This window comes from Stenella coeruleoalba, assembly GCF_951394435.1.
Source record: "Stenella coeruleoalba genome assembly, contig: scaffold_40, whole genome shotgun sequence".
NCBI lineage: Eukaryota > Metazoa > Chordata > Mammalia > Artiodactyla > Delphinidae > Stenella > Stenella coeruleoalba.
In genome coordinates, this window is record NW_027646100.1 from 449,517 (window position 1) to 466,537 (window position 17,021).

At 43.8% G+C, this 17,021-nt stretch overlaps 2 long non-coding RNA genes across 2 annotated transcripts in view; both read left to right on the forward strand.

Annotated features, from left to right (window-relative positions):
* The window catches only part of LOC307181343, a 252,465-nt gene extending 237,684 nt beyond the window's left edge, over positions 1 to 14,781 (forward strand). Inside the window, exon 3 of the long non-coding RNA XR_013826465.1 lies at positions 14,701 to 14,781. This is a non-coding gene — a long non-coding RNA (uncharacterized lncRNA). The remainder of the gene's footprint in view (positions 1 to 14,700) is intronic.
* The window catches only part of LOC307181341, a 598,475-nt gene that overhangs the window by 416,229 nt on the left and 165,225 nt on the right, over positions 1 to 17,021 (forward strand). The gene's annotated exons all lie outside the window — the stretch shown is intronic.

A 17,021-nucleotide genomic window follows, 5' to 3' on the forward strand; every position in this document is an offset into this window, starting at 1 on the left:
GCTGAAGGAAGAATACCTTAAACCTGGGTAGTTGAAACCCGTGGAATGGGTACCATGCAATATGACTTCAAAGGGTCTTCATTTGCTCACCGAACCTCTCCAATCCTATCACTGCTGCGTTTATGCCCCTGTACACATGCTTGATTCTCTTTCGGAGACATAGCAATCCATAGGTTTTAAGATACTTACTAGTCAGGTACATTCTTAGGTGTTTAATATGGGGTGTTGAGTCCATTTCGTTGAGCAAGGAGTAGCTCTTGTCTATTCCATATTTGGCTTAAGGAACTTTATCTGTGCTCATTTCAATCTCTGGGTTTATGCAGCACCCCAACTCACCTTTACCCTTAAGCAAGCATAAGTTGGTTTTCTAAATTTGAGACCCTGTTCTGTTCTGTCATTCAGTTCCTGTGTAGCCAAGTTTACAATCCGTGTATTACTGATATCTTATGATGTTTCTTTTTCTGTGTGACTTATTTCAGTTAGAATCATCATACCTGAATCCACTCATTGTGCTGCTAAGGGCCTGATGACACAGATTTCATTGCTGAGTGATATTGCTTTGTAAGTAAATACCACAACTTCTTTATCCATTTTTCACTTTCTGTGATGTTGAACTTGTACTGTAAACGAGGTTCCTGTAAACAGAGCCGTTCCAAACTTTGGGGTGGCTGTGTCTTTTTGATTTTAATTTCCCTAAGCTATAGGACCATAAGTGGCAGTGCCCTAGGCTCTGTTGCTTTGTTTTTTAGATGTTTAAGGAAACACCATACACTTCTCCGGAGTGTCTGTCGGCAATTTACATCCCGCCCATCAGCATAACAAGGCTCCCAGTTCTCCATGGCCTGTCCTGCCTTTCTGGATTTTACACTTTTTTCAGATGGCCCTTTTGACCGGGGGGAAGTGAGACTTCATTGTAGTGCAGATTTCCTTTGCAAGCTTGCTTGGTTGGCCAAAAAGGGCGTATGCGTTTTTTCCTGAATATATTCAGGAAAAAACGCATACGCCCTTTTTGGCCAAGTGCATCATTGTGGACGTTCTGCCTCTTTTCCTATGCTTTCAATGCAATTCCAGTCTACCTCCTGAAATCGGTTTCCTGCAATTCTGCCCCGCTTTCAAGTCCTCTTGGCAGCCTTACTTCAGTCTATTTTTGGACGATAGCTGTCATTTATAACTCTGCAGGTTTGTGAATTACAGTGCCCCTGAGCTCCTTTCTTCAACTCGCTTTCTTGTGACCTGGCCGCAACACCGCAGGATGGCTTCAGGCCCTAATCTGGTTCCGGTACGGCACGCTGAGCCTTTGGTTAATTCCTCTTCTTGGTGGGAAATGAGAGTTAAATTTGCCCGTCCAGACACCTCCAGCTAGCCTCTCATTGGTTCTCGCTATTCCTGTTCATCTTCCGCAGAAATTGCAAACTGGGCCAAACAGGAGGTTAAAGGCGCTGACTCTCCAAGTGGGGAGAGTGTTAGTAAAGTGTCTGGAATGTTGCACCCGAGTACCAGGGTACGAAAACTGGGACATATTTGAACACGTCTCCCGATCACATGGTTGATCATACTCTAGGTTCCACATGCATGTTTTAGCTGAAGGAAGAATACCTTAAACCTGGGTACTTGAAACCCGTGGAATGGGTACCATGCAATATGACTTCAAAGGGTCTTCATTTGCTCACCGAACCTCTCCAATCCTATCACTGCTGCGTTTATGCCCCTGTACACATGCTTGATTCTCTTTCGGAGACATAGCAATCCATAGGTTTTAAGATACTTACTAGTCAGGTACATTCTTAGGCGTTTAATATGCGGTGTTGAGTCCATTTCGTTGAGCAAGGAGTAGCTCTTGTCTATTCCATATTTGGCTTAAGGAACTTTATCTGTGCTCATTTCAATCTCTGGTTTTATGCAGCACCCCAACTCACCTTTCCCCTTAAGCAAGCATAAGTTGGTTTTCTAAATTTGAGACCCTGTTCTGTTCTGTAATTCAGTTCCTGTGTAGCCAAGTTTACATTCCGTGTATTACTGATATCTTATGATGTTTCTTTTTCTGTGTGACTTATTTCAGTTAGAATCATCATACCTGAATCCACTCATTGTGCTCCTAAGGGCCTGATGACATAGATTTCATTGCTGAGTGATATTGCTTTGTAAGTAAATACCACAACTTCTTTATCCATTTTTCACTTTCTGCGATGTTGTACTTGTACTGTAAACGAGGTTCTTGTAAACAGAGGCGTCCCAAACTTTGGGGTGGCTGTGTCTTTTTGATTTTAATTTCCCTAAGCTATAGGACCATAAGTGGAAGTGCCCTAGGCTCTGTTGCTTTGTTTTTTAGATGTTTCAGGAAACACCATACACTTCTCCGGAGTGTCTGTTGGCAATTTACATCCCGCCCATCAGCATAACAAGGCTCCCAGTTCTCCATGGCCTGTCCTGCCTTTCTGGATTTTACACTTTTTTCAGATGGCCCTTTTGACCGGGGGGAAGTGAGACTTCATTGTAGTGCAGATTTCCTTTGCAAGCTTGCTTGGTTGGCCAAAAAGGGCGTATGCGTTTTTTCCTGAATATATTCAGGAAAAAACGCATACGCCCTTTTTGGCCAAGTGCATCATTGTGGACGTTCTGCCTCTTTTCCTATGCTTTCAATGCAATTCCAGTCTACCTCCTGAAATCGGTTTCCTGCAATTCTGCCCCGCTTTCAAGTCCTCTTGGCAGCCTTACTTCAGTCTATTTTTGGACGATAGCTGTCATTTATAACTCTGCAGGTTTGTGAATTACAGTGCCCCTGAGCTCCTTTCTTCAACTCGCTTTCTTTTGAGCTGGCCGCAACACCGCAGGATGGCTTCAGGCCCTAATCTGGTTCCGGTACGGCACGCTGAGCCTTTGGTTAATTCCTCTTCCTGGTGGGAAATGAGAGTTAAATTTGCCCGTCCAGACACCTCCAGCTAGTCTCTCATTGGTTCTCGCTATTCCTGTTCATCTTCCGCAGAAATTGCAAACTGGGCCAAACAGGAGGTTAAAGGGACTGACTCTCCAAGTCGGGAGAGTGTTAGTAAAGCGTCTGGAATGTTGCACCCGAGTACCAGGGTACGAAAACTGGGACATATTTGAACACGTCTCCCGATCACATGGTTGATCATACTCTAGGTTCCACATGCATGTTTTAGCTGAAGGAAGAATACCTTAAACCTGGGTAGTTGAAACCCGTGGAATGGGTACCATGCAATATGACTTCAAAGGGTCTTCATTTGCTCACCGAACATCTCCAATCCTATCACTGCTGCGTTTATGCCCCTGTACACATGCTTGATTCTCTTTCGGAGACATAGCAATCCATAGGTTTTAAGATACTTACTAGTCAGGTACATTCTTATGCATTCAATATGCGGTGTTGAGTCCATTTCGTTGAGCAAGGAGTAGCTCTTGTCTATTCCATATTTGGCTTAAGGAACTTTATCTGTGCTCATTTCAATCTCTGGTTTTATGCAGCACCCCAACTCACCTTTCCCCTTAAGCAAGCATAAGTTGGTTTTCTAAATTTGAGACCCTGTTCTGTTCTGTAATTCAGTTCCTGTGTAGCCAAGTTTACATGCCGTGTATTACTGATATCTTATGATGTGTCTTTTTCTGTGTGACTTATTTCAGTTAAAATCATCATACCTGAATCCACTCATTGTGCTCCTAAGGGCCTGATGACATAGATTTCATTGCTGAGTGATATTGCTTTGTAAGTAAATACCACAACTTCTTTATCCATTTTTCACTTTCTGCGATGTTGAACTTGTACTGTAAACGAGGTTCTTGTAAACAGAGGCGTCCCAAACTTTGGGGTGGCTGTGTCTTTTTGATTTTAATTTCCCTAAGCTATAGGACCATAAGTGGCAGTGCCCTAGGCTCTGTTGCTTTGTTTTTTAGATGTTTCAGGAAACACCATACACTTCTCCTGAGTGTCTGTTGGTAATTTACATCCCGCCCATCAGCATAACAAGGCTCCCAGTTCTCCATGGCCTGTCCTGCCTTTCTGGATTTTACACTTTTTTCAGATGGCCCTTTTGACTGGGGGGAAGTGAGACTTCATTGTAGTGCAGATTTCCTTTGCAAGCTTGCTTGGTTGGCCAAAAAGTGCGTATGCATTTTTTCCTGAATATATTCAGGAAAAAACACATACGCCCTCTTTGGCCAAGTGCATCATTGTGGACGTTCTGCCTCTTTTCCTATGCTTTCAATGCAATTCCAGTCTACCTCCTGAAATCGGTTTCCTGCAATTCTGCCCCGCTTTCAAGTCCTCTTGGCAGCCTTACTTCAGTCTATTTTTGGACGATAGCTGTCATTTATAACTCTGCAGGTTTGTGAATTACAGTGCCCCTGAGCTCCTTTCTTCAACTCGCTTTCTTTTGAGCTGGCCGCAACACCGCAGGATGGCTTCAGGCCCTAATCTGGTTCCGGAACGGCACGCTGAGCCTTTGGTTAATTCCTCTTCCTGGTGGGAAATGAGAGTTAAATTTGCCCGTCCAGACACCTCCAGCTAGTCTCTCATTGGTTCTCGCTATTCCTGTTCATCTTCCGCAGAAATTGCAAACTGGGCCAAACAGGAGGTTAAAGGGACTGACTCTCCAAGTCGGGAGAGTGTTAGTAAAGCGTCTGGAATGTTGCACCCAAGTACCAGGGTACGAAAACTGGGACATATTTGAACACGTCTCCCGATCACATGGTTGATCATACTCTAGGTTCCACATGCATGTTTTAGCTGAAGGAAGAATACCTTAAACCTGGGTATTTGAAACCCGTGGAATGGGTACCATGCAATATGACTTCAAAGGGTCTTCATTTGCTCACCGAACCTCTCCAATCCTATCACTGCTGCGTTTATGCCCCTGTACACATGCTTGATTCACTTTCGGAGACATAGCAATCCATAGGTTTTAAGATACTTACTAGTCAGGTACATTCTTAGGCGTTTAATATGGGGTGTTGAGTCCATTTCGTTGAGCAAGGAGTAGCTCTTGTCTATTCCATATTTGGCTTAAGGAACTTTATCTGTGCTCATTTCAATCTCTGGTTTTATGCAGCAATCCAACTCACCTTTCCCCTTAAGCAAGCATAAGTTGGTTTTCTAAATTTGAGAACCTGTTCTGTTTTGGAATTCAGTTCCTGTGTAGCCAAGTTTACATTCCGTGTATTAGTGATATCTTATGATGTTTCTTTTTCTGTGTGACTTATTTCAGTTAGAATCATCGTACCTGAATCCACTCATGATGCTGCTACGGGCCTGATGACATAGATTTCATTGCTGAGTGATACTGCATTGTACGTAAGTACCACAAGTTCTTTATCCATTTTTCACTTTCTGTGATATTGAACATGTACGGTAAACGAGGTTCTTGTAAACAGAGGCGTCCCAAACTTTGGGGTGGCTGTGTCTTTTTGAATTTAATTTCCCTAAGCTATAGGACCATAAGTGGAAGTGCCCTAGGCTCTGTTGCTTTGTTTTTTAGATGTTTCAGGAAACATCATACACTTCTCCCGAGTGTTTGTTGGCAATTTACATCCCGCCCATCAGCATAACAAGGCTCCCAGTTCTCCATGGCCTGTCCTGCCTTTCTGGATTTTACACTTTTTTCAGATGGCCCTTTTGACTGGGGGGAAGTGAGACTTCATTGTAGTGCAGATTTCCTTTGCAAGTTTGCTTGGTTGGCCAAAAAGGGCGTATGCGTTTTTTCCTGAATATATTCAGGAAAAAACGCATACGCCCTTTTTGGCCAAGTGCATCATTGTGGACGTTCTGCCTCTTTTCCTATGCTTTCAATGCAATTCCAGTCTACCTCCTGAAATCGGTTTCCTGCAATTCTGCCCCGCTTTCAAGTCCTCTTGGCAGCCTTACTTCAGTGTATTTTTGGAGGATAGCTGTCATTTATAACTGTGCAGGTTTGTGAATTACAGTGCCCCTGAGCTCCTTTCTTCAACTCGCTTTCTTTTGAGCTGGCCGCAACACCGCAGGATGGCTTCAGGCCCTAATCTGATTCTGGTACGACACGCTGAGCCTTTGGTTATTTCCTCTTCCTGGTGGGAAATGAGAGTTAAATTTGCCCGTCCAGACACCTCCAGCTAGTCTCTCATTGGTTCTCGCTATTCCTGTTCATCTTCCGCAGAAATTGCAAACTGGGCCAAACAGGAGGTTAAAGGGACTGACTCTCCAAGTCGGGAGAGTGTTAGTAAAGCGTCTGGAATGTTGCACCCAAGTACCAGGGTACGAAAACTGAGACATATTTGAACACGTCTCCCGATCACATGGTTGATCATACTCTAGGTTCCACATGCATGTTTTAGCTGAAGGAAGAATACCTTAAACCTGGGTATTTGAAACCCGTGGAATGGGTACCATGCAATATGACTTCAAAGGGTCTTCATTTGCTCACCGAACATCTCCAATCCTATCACTGCTGCGTTTATGCCCCTGTACACATGCTTGATTCTCTTTCGGAGACATAGCAATCCATAGGTTTTAAGATACTTACTAGTCAGGTACATTCTTAGGCGTTTAATATGCGATGTTGAGTCCATTTCGTTGAGCAAGGAGTAGCTCTTGTCTATTCCATATTTGGCTTAAGGAACTTTATCTGTGCTCATTTCAATCTCTGGTTTTATGCAGCAATCCAACTCACCTTTACCCTTAAGCAAGCATAAGTTGGTTTTCTAAATTTGAGAACCTGTTCTGTTCTGTAATTCAGTTCCTGTGTAGCCAAGTTTACAATCCGTGTATTAGTGATATCTTATGATGTTTCTTTTTCTGTGTGACTTATTTCAGTTAGAATCATCGTACCTGAATCCACTCATTATGCTGCTACGGGCCTGATGACATAGATTTCATTGCTGAGTGATACTGCATTGTACGTAAGTACCAAAAGTTCTTTATCCATTTTTCACTTTCTGTGATATTGAACTTGTACGGTAAACGAGGTTCTTGTAAACAGAGGCGTCCCAAACTTTGGGGTGGCTGTGTCTTTTTGATTTTAATTTCCCTAAGCTATAGGACCATAAGTGGCAGTGCCCTAGGCTCTGTTGCTTTGTTTTTTAGATGTTTCAGGAAACACCATACACTTCTCCCGAGTGGTTGTTGGCAATTTACATCCCGCCCATCAGCATAACAAGGCTCCCAGTTCTCCATGGCCTGTCCTGCCTTTCTGGATTTTACACTTTTTTCAGATGGCCCTTTTGACCGGGGGGAAGTGAGACTTCATTGTAGTGAAGATTTCCTTTGCAAGTTTGCTTGGTTGGCCAAAAAGGACGTATGCGTTTTTTCCTGAATATATTCAGGAAAAAACGCATACGCCCTTTTAGTCCAAGTGCATCATTGTGGACGTTCTGCCTCTTTTCCTATGCTTTCAATGCAATTCCAGTCTACCTCCTGAAATCGGTTTCCTGCAATTCTGCCCCGCTTTCAAGTCCTCTTGGCAGCCTTACTTCAGTGTATTTTTGGAGGATAGCTGTCATTTGTAACTCTGCAGGTTTGTGAATTACAGTGCCCCTGAGCTCCTTTCTTCAACTCGCTTTCTTTTGAGCTGGCCGCAACACCGCAGGATGGCTTCAGGCCCTAATCTGTTTCCGGCACGGCACGCTGAGCCTTTGGTTAATTCCTCTTCCTGGTGGGAAATGAGAGTTAAATTTGCCCGTCCAGACACCTCCAGCTAGCCTCTCATTGGTTCTCGCTATTCCTGTTCATCTTCCGCAGAAATTGCAAACTGGGCCAAACAGGAGGTTAAAGGCGCTGACTCTCCAAGTCGGGAGAGTGTTAGTAAAGCGTCTGGAATGTTGCACCCGAGTACCAGGGTACGAAAACTGGGACATATTTGAACACGTCTCCCGATCACATGGTTGATCATACTCTAGGTTCCACATGCATGTTTTAGCTGAAGGAAGAATACCTTAAACCTGGGTAGTTGAAACCCGTGGAATGGGTACCATGCAATATGACTTCAAAGGGTCTTCATTTGCTCACCGAACCTCTCCAATCCTATCACTGCTGCGTTTATGCCCCTGTACACATGCTTGATTCTCTTTCGGAGACATAGCAATCCATAGGTTTTAAGATACTTACTAGTCAGGTACATTCTTAGGCGTTTAATATGCGGTGTTGAGTCCATTTCGTTGAGCAAGGAGTAGCTCTTGTCTATTCCATATTTGGCTTAAGGAACTTTATCTGTGCTCATTTCAATCTCTGGTTTTATGCAGCACCCCAACTCACCTTTACCCTTAAGCAAGCATAAGTTGGTTTTCTAAATTTGAGACCCTGTTCTGTTCTGTAATTCAGTTCCTGTGTAGCCAAGTTTACATTCCATGTATTACTGATATCTTATGATGTTTCTTTTTCTGTGTGACTTATTTCAGTTAGAATCATCATACCTGAATCCACTCATTGTGCTGCTAAGGGCCTGATGACACAGATTTCATTGCTGAGTGATATTGCTTTGTAAGTAAATACCACAACTTCTTTATCCATTTTTCACTTTCTGCGATGTTGAACTTGTACTGTAAACGAGGTTCTTGTAAACAGAGCCGTTCCAAACTTTGGGGTGGCTGTGTCTTTTTGATTTTAAATTCCCTAAGCTATAGGACCATAAGTGGAAGTGCCCTAGGTTCTGTTGCTTGGTTTTTTAGATGTTTCCGGAAACACCATACACTTCTCCCCAGTGTCTGTTGGCAATTTACATCCCGCCCATCAGCATAACAAGGCTCCCAGTTCTCCATGGCCTGTCCTGCCTTTCTGGATTTTACACTTTTTTCAGATGGCCCTTTTGACCGGGGGGAAGTGAGACTTCATTGTAGTGCAGATTTCCTTTGCAAGCTTGCTTGGTTGGCCAAAAAGGGCGTATGCGTTTTTTCCTGAATATATTCAGGAAAAAACGCATACGCTCTTTTTGGCCAAGTGCATCATTGTGGACGTTCTGCCTCTTTTCCTATGCTTTCAATGCAATTCCAGTCTACCTCCTGAAATCGGTTTCCTGCAATTCTGCCCCGCTTTCAAGTCCTCTTGGCAGCCTTACTTCAGTCTATTTTTGGACGATAGCTGTCATTTATAACTCTGCAGGTTTGTGAATTACAGTGCCCCTGAGCTCCTTTCTTCAACTTGCTTTCTTGTGACCTGGCCGCAACACCGCAGGATGGCTTCAGGCCCTAATCTGGTTCCAGCCCGGCATGCTGAGCCTTTGGTTAATTCCTCTTCCTGGTGGGAAATGAGAGTTAAATTTGCCCGTCCAGACACCTCCAGCTAGTCTCTCATTGGTTCTCGCTATTCCTGTTCATCTTCCGCAGAAATTGCAAACTGTGCCAAACAGGAGGTTAAAGGCGCTGACTCTCCAAGTGGGGAGAGTGTTAGTAAAGCGTCTGGAATGTTGCACGCGAGTACCAGTGGAGGAAAGCTGAGCCATATTTGAACACGTCTCCCGTTCACATGGTTGATCATACTTGGGTTCCACATGCATGTTTTAGCTGAAGGAAGAATACCTTAAACCTGGAGAGTTAAGACCCGTGGAATGGGTACCATGCAATATGACTTCAAAGGGTCTTCATTTGCTCACCGAACCTCTCCAATCCTATCACTGCTGCATTTATGCCCCTGTACACATGCTTGATTCTCTTTCGGAGACATAGCAATCCATAGGTTTTAAGATACTTACTAGTCAGGTACATTCTTAGGCGTTTAATATGCGGTGTTGAGTCCATTTCGTTGAGCAAGGAGTAGCTCTTGTCTATTCCATATTTGACTTAAGGAACTTTATCTGTGCTCATTTCAATCTCTGGTTTTATGCAGCACCCCAACTCACCTTTACCCTTAAGCAAGCATAAGTTGGTTTTCTAAATTTGAGACCCTGTTCTGTTCTGTAATTCAGTTCCTGTGTAGCCAAGTTTACATTCCATGTATCACTGATATCTTATGATGTTTCTTTTTCTGTGTGACTTATTTCAGTTAGAATCATCATACCTGAATCCACTCATTGTGCTGCTAAGGGCCTGATGACACAGATTTCATTGCTGAGTGATATTGCTTTGTAAGTAAATACCACAACTTCTTTATCCATTTTTCACTTTCTGCGATGTTGAACTTGTACTGTAAACGAGGTTCTTGTAAACAGAGCCGTTCCAAACTTTGGGGTGGCTGTGTCTTTTTGATTTTAATTTCCCTAAGCTATAGGACCATAAGTGGAAGTGCCCTAGGTTCTGTTGCTTTGTTTTTTAGATGTTTCAGGAAACACCATACACTTCTCCCCAGTGTCTGTTGGCAATTTACATCCCGCCCATCAGCATAACAAGGCTCCCATTTCTCCATGGCCTGTCCTGCCTTTCTGGATTTTACACTTTTTTCAGATGGCCCTTTTGACCGGGGGGAAGTGAGACTTCATTGTAGTGCAGATTTCCTTTGCAAGCTTGCTTGGTTGGCCAAAAAGGGCGTATGCGTTTTTTCCTGAATATATTCAGGAAAAAACGCATACGCCCTTTTTGGACAAATGCATCATTGTGGACGTTCTGCCTCTTTTCCTATGCTTTCAATGCAATTCCAGTCTACCTCCTGAAATCGGTTTCCTGCAATTCTGCCCCGCTTTCAAGTCCTCTTGGCAGCCTTACTTCAGTCTACTTTTGGACGATAGCTGTCATTTATAACTCTGCAAGTTTGTGAATTACAGTGCCCCTGAGCTCCTTTCTTCAACTCGCTTTCTTGTGACCTGGCCGCAACACCGCAGGATGGCTTCAGGCCCTAATCTGGTTCCAGCCCGGCATGCTGAGCCTTTGGTTAATTCCTCTTCCTGGTGGGAAATGAGAGTTAAATTTGCCCGTCCAGACACCTGCAGCTAGCCTCTCATTGGTTCTCGCTATTCCTGTCCAGCTTCCGCAGAAATTGCAAACTGGGCCAAACAGGAGGTTAAAGGGACTGACTCTCCAAGTCGGGAGAGTGTTAGTAAAGCGTCTGGAATGTTGCACCCGAGTACCAGGGGAGGAAAACTGAGACATATTTGAACACGTCTCCCGATCACATGGTTGATCATACTCTAGGTTCCACATGCATGTTTTAGCTGAAGGAAGAATACCTTAAACCTGGGTAGTTGAAACCCGTGGAATGGGTACCATGCAATATGACTTCAAAGGGTCTTCATTTGCTCACCGAACCTCTCCAATCCTATCACTGCTGCGTTTATGCCCCTGTACACATGCTTGATTCTCTTTCGGAGACATAGCAATCCCTAGGTTTTAAGATACTTACTAGTCAGGTACATTCTTAGGAGTTTAATATGGGGTGTTGAGTCCATTTCGTTGAGCAAGGAGTAGCTCTTGTCTATTCCATATTTGGCTTAAGGAACTTTATCTGTGCTCATTTCAATCTCTGGTTTTATGCAGCACCCCAACTCACCTTTACCCTTAAGCAAGCATAAGTTGGTTTTCTAAATTTGAGACCCTGTTCTGTTCTGTAATTCAGTTCCTGTGTAGCCAAGTTTACATTCCGTGTATTACTGATATCTTAGGATGTTTCTTTTTCTGTGTGACTTATTTCAGTTAGAATCATCATACCTGAATCCACTCATTGTGCTGCTAAGGGCCTGATGACACAGATTTCATTGCTGAGTGATATTGCTTTGTAAGTAAATACCACAACTTTTTTATCCATTTTTCACTTTCTGCGATGTTGAACTTGTACTGTAAACGAGGTTCTTGTAAACAGAGCCGTTCCAAACTTTGGGGTGGCTGTGTCTTTTTGATTTTAAATTCCCTAAGCTATAGGACCATAAGTGGAAGTGCCCTAGGCTCTGTTGCTTTGTTTTTTAGATGTTTCAGGAAACACCATACACTTCTCCCGAGTGTTTATTGGCAATTTACATCCCGCCCTTCAGCATAACAAGGCTCCCAGTTCTCCATGGCCTGTCCTGCCTTTCTGGATTTTACACTTTTTTCAGATGGCCCTTTTGACCGGGGGGAAGTGAGACTTCATTGTAGTGCAGATTTCCTTTGCAAGCTTGCTTGGTTGGCCAAAAAGGGCGTATGCGTTTTTTCCTGAATATATTCAGGAAAAAACGCATACGCCATTTTTGGCCAAGTGCATCATTGTGGACGTTCTGCCTCTTTTCCTATGCTTTCAATGCAATTCCAGTCTACCTCCTGAAATCGGTTTCCTGCAATTCTGCCCCGCTTTCAAGTCCTCTTGGCAGCCTTACTTCAGTCTATTTTTGGACGATAGCTGTCATTTATAAGTCTGCAGGGTTGTGAATTACAGTGCCCCTGAGCTCCTTTCTTCAACTCGCTTTCTTGTGACCTGGCCGCAACACCGCAGGATGGCTTCAGGCCCTAATCTGGTTCCGGCCCGGCATGCTGAGCCTTTGGTTAATTCCTCTTCCTGGTGGGAAATGAGAGTTAAATTTGCCCGTCCAGACACCTGCAGCTAGCCTCTCATTGGTTCTCGCTATTCCTGTTCATCTTCCGCAGAAATTGCAAACTGGGCCAAACAGGAGGTTAAAGGGACTGACTCTCCAAGTCGGGAGAGTGTTAGTAAAGCGTCTGGAGTGTTGCACCCGAGTACCAGGGTAGGAAAACAGACATATTTGAACACGTCTCCCGTTCACATGGTTGATCATACTCTGGGTTCCACATGCATGTTTTAGCTGAAGGAAGAATACCTTAAACCTGGAGAGTTGAGACCCGTGGAATTGGTACCGTGCAATATGACTTCAAAGGGTCTTCATTTGCTCCCCGAACCTCTCCAATCCTATCACTGCTGCATTTATGCCCCTGTACACATGCTTGATTCTCTTTTGGAGACATAGCAATCCATAGGTTTTAAGATACTTACTAGTCAGGTACATTCTTAGGCGTTTAATATGGGGTTTTGAGTCCATTTCGTTGAGCAAGGAGTAGCTCTTGTCTATTCCATATTTGGCTTAAGGAACTTTATCTGTGCTCATTTCAATCTCTGGTTTTATGCAGCACCTCAACTCACCTTTCCCCTTAAGCAAGCATAAGTTGGTTTTCTAAATTTGAGACCCTGTTCTGTTTTGGAATGCAGTTCCTGTGTAGCCAAGTTTACATTCCGTGTATTAGTGATATCTTATGATGTTTCTTTTTCTGTGTGACTTATTTCAGTTAGAATCATCGTACCTGAATCCACTCATTATGCTGCTACGGGCCTGATGACATAGATTTCATTGCTGAGTGATACTGCATTGTACGTAAGTACCACAAGTTCTTTATCCATTTTTCACTTTCTGTGATATTGAACTTGTACGGTAAACGAGGTTCTTTTAAACGGAGGCGTCCCAAACTTTGGGGTGGCTGTGTCTTTTTGATTTTAATTTCCCTAAGCTATAGGACCATAAGTGGAAGTGCCCTAGGCTCTGTTGCTTTGTTTTTTAGATGTTTCAGGAAACACCATACACTTATCCTGAGTGTCTGTTGGCAATTTACATCCCGCCCATCAGCATAACAAGGCTCCCAGTTCTCCATGGCCTGTCCTGCCTTTCTGGATTTTACACTTTTTTCAGATGGCCCTTTTGACCGGGGGGAAGTGAGACTTCATTGTAGTGCAGATTTCCTTTGCAAGTTTGCTTGGTTGGCCAAAAAGGGCGTATGCGTTTTTTCCTGAATATATTCAGGAAAAAACGCATACGCCCTTTTTGGCCAAGTGCATCATTGTGGACGTTCTGCCTCTTTTCCTATGCTTTCAATGCAATTCCAGTCTACCTCCTGAAATCGGTTTCCTGCAATTCTGCCCCGCTTTCAAGTCCTCTTGGCAGCCTTACCTCAGTCTATTTTTGGACGATAGCTGTCATTTATAACTCTGCAGGTTTGTGAATTACAGTGCCCCTGAGCTCCTTTCTTCAACTTGCTTTCTTGTGACATGGCCGCAACACCGCAGGATGGCTTCAGGCCCTAATCTGGTTCCGGCACGGCACGCTGAGCCTCTGGTTATTTCCTCTTCCTGGTGGGAAATGAGACTTAAATTTGCCCGTCCAGACACCTCCAGCTAGTCTCTCATTGGTTCTCGCTATTCCTGTTCATCTTCCGCAGAAATTGCAAACTGGGCCAAACAGGAGGTTAAAGGCGCTGACTCTCCAAGTCCGGAGAGTGTTAGTAAAGCGTCTGGAATGTTGCACCCGAGTACCAGGGGAGGAAAACTGAGACATATTTGAACACATCTCCCGATCACATGGTTGATCATACTCTGGGTTCCACATGCATGTTTTAGCTGAAGGAAGAATACCTAAAACCTGGGTAGTTGAAACCCGTGGAATGGGTACCATGCAATATGACTTCAAAGGGTCTTCATTTGCTCACCGAACCTCTCCAATCCTATCACTGCTGCGTTTATGCCCCTGTACACATGCTTGATTCTCCTTCGGAGACATAGCAATCCGTAGATTTTAAGATACTTACTAGTCAGGTACATTCTTAGGCGTTTAATATGCGGTGTTGAGTCCATTTCTTTGAGCAAGGAGTAGCTCTTGTCTATTCCATATTTGGCTTAAGGAACTTTATCTGTGCTCATTTCAATCTCTGGTTTTATGCAGCACCCCAACTCACCTTTACCCTTAAGCAAGCATAGGTTGGTTTTCTAAATTTGAGACCCTGTTCTGTTCTATAATTCAGTTCCTGTGTAGCCAAGTTTACATTCCGTGTATTACTGATATCTTATGATGTTTCTTTTTCTGTGTGACTTATTTCACTTAGAATCATCATACCTGAATCCACTCATTGTGCTACTAAGGGCCTGATGACACAGATTTCATTGCTGAGTGATATTGCTTTGTAAGTAAATACCACAACTTCTTTATCCATTTTTCACTTTCTGCGATGTTGAACTTGTACTGTAAACGAGGTTCTTGTAAACAGAGGCGTCCCAAACTTTGGGGTGGCTGTGTCTTTTTGATTTTAAATTCCCTAAGCTATAGGACCATAAGTGGCAGTGCCCTAGGCTCTGTTGCTTTGTTTTTTAGATGTTTCAGGAAACACCATACACTTCTCCCGAGTGTTTGTTGGCAATTTACATCCCGCCCATCAGCATAACAAGGCTCCCAGTTCTCCATGGCCTGTCCTACCTTTCTGGATTTTACACTTTTTTCAGATGGCCCTTTTGACCGGGGGGAAGTGAGACTTCATTGTAGTGCAGATTTCCTTTGCAAGCTTGCTTGGTTGGCCAAAAAGGGCGTATGCGTTTTTTCCTGAATATATTCAGGAAAAAACGCATATGCCCTTTTTGGCCAAGTGCATCATTGTGGACGTTCTGCCTCTTTTCCTATGCTTTCAATGCAATTCCAGTCTACCTCCTGAAATCGGTTTCCTGCAATTCTGCCCCGCTTTCAAGTCCTCTTGGCAGCCTTACTTCAGTCTATTTTTGGACGATAGCTGTCATTTATAACTCTGCAGGTTTGTGAATTACAGTGCCCCTGAGCTCCTTTCTTCAACTCGCTTTCTTGTGACCTGGCCGCAACACCGCAGGATGGCTTCAGGCCGTAATCTGGTTCCGGCCCGGCATGCTGAGCCTTTGGTTAATTCCTCTTCCTGGTGGGAAATGAGAGTTAAATTTGCCCGTCCAGACACCTGCAGCTAGCCTCTCATTGGTTCTCGCTATTCCTGTTCATCTTCCGCAGAAATTGCAAACTGGGCCAAACAGGAGGTTAAAGGGACTGACTCTCCAAGTCGGGAGAGTGTTAGTAAAGCGTCTGGAGTGTTGCACCCAAGTACCAGGGTAGGAAAACTGAGACATATTTGAACACGTCTCCCGTTCACATGGTTGATCATACTCTGGGTTCCACATGCATGTTTTAGCTGAAGGAAGAATACCTTAAACCTGGAGAGTTGAGACCCGTGGAATGGGTACCGTGCAATATGACTTCAAAGGGTCTTCATTTGCTCACTGAACCTCTCCAATCCTATCACTGCTGCATTTATGCCCCTGTACACACGCTTGATTCTCTTTTGGAGACATAGCAATCCATAGGTTTTAAGATACTTACTAGTCAGGTACATTCTTAGGCGTTTAATATGGGGTTTTGAGTCCATTTCGTTGAGCAAGGAGTAGCTCTTGTCTATTCCATATTTGGCTTAAGGAACTTTATCTGTGCTCATTTCAATCTCTGGTTTTATGCAGCACCCCAACTCACCTTTCCCCTTAAGCAAGCATAAGTTGGTTTTCTAAATTTGAGACCCTGTTCTGTTTTGGAATGCAGTTCCTGTGTAGCCAAGTTTACATTCCGTGTATTAGTGATATCTTATGATGTTTCTTTTTCTGTGTGACTTATTTCAGTTAGAATCATCGTACCTGAATCCACTCATTATGCTGCTACGGGCCTGATGACATAGATTTCATTGCTGAGTGATACTGCATTGTACATAAGTACCACAAGTTCTTTATCCATTTTTCACTTTCTGTGATATTGAACTTGTATGGTAAAAGAGGTTCTTGTAAACGGAGGCGTCCCAAACTTTGGGGTGGCTGTGTCTTTTTGATTTTAATTTCCCTAAGCTATAGGACCATAAGTGGCAGTGCCATAGGCTCTGTTGCTTTGTTTTTTAGATGTTTCAGGAAACACCATACACTTCTCCTGAGTGTCTGTTGGCAATTTACATCCCGCCCATCAGCATAACAAGGCTCCCAGTTCTCCATGGCCTGTCCTGCCTTTCTGGATTTTACACGTTTTTCAGATGGCCCTTTTGACCGGGGGGAAGTGAGACTTCATTGTAGTGCAGATTTCCTTTGCAAGCTTGCTTGGTTGGCCAAAAAGGGCGTATGCGTTTTTTCCTGAATATATTCAGGAAAAAACGCATACGCCCTTTTTGGCCAAGTGCATCATTGTGGACGTTCTGCCTCTTTTCCTATGCTTTCAATGCAATTCCAGTCTACCTCCTGAAATCGGTTTCCTGCAATTCTGCCCCGCTTTCAAGTCCTCTTGGCAGCCTTACTTCAGTCTATTTTTGGACGATAGCTGTCATTTATAACTCTGCAGGTTTGTGAATTACAGTGCCCCTGAGCTCCTTTCTTCAACTTGCTT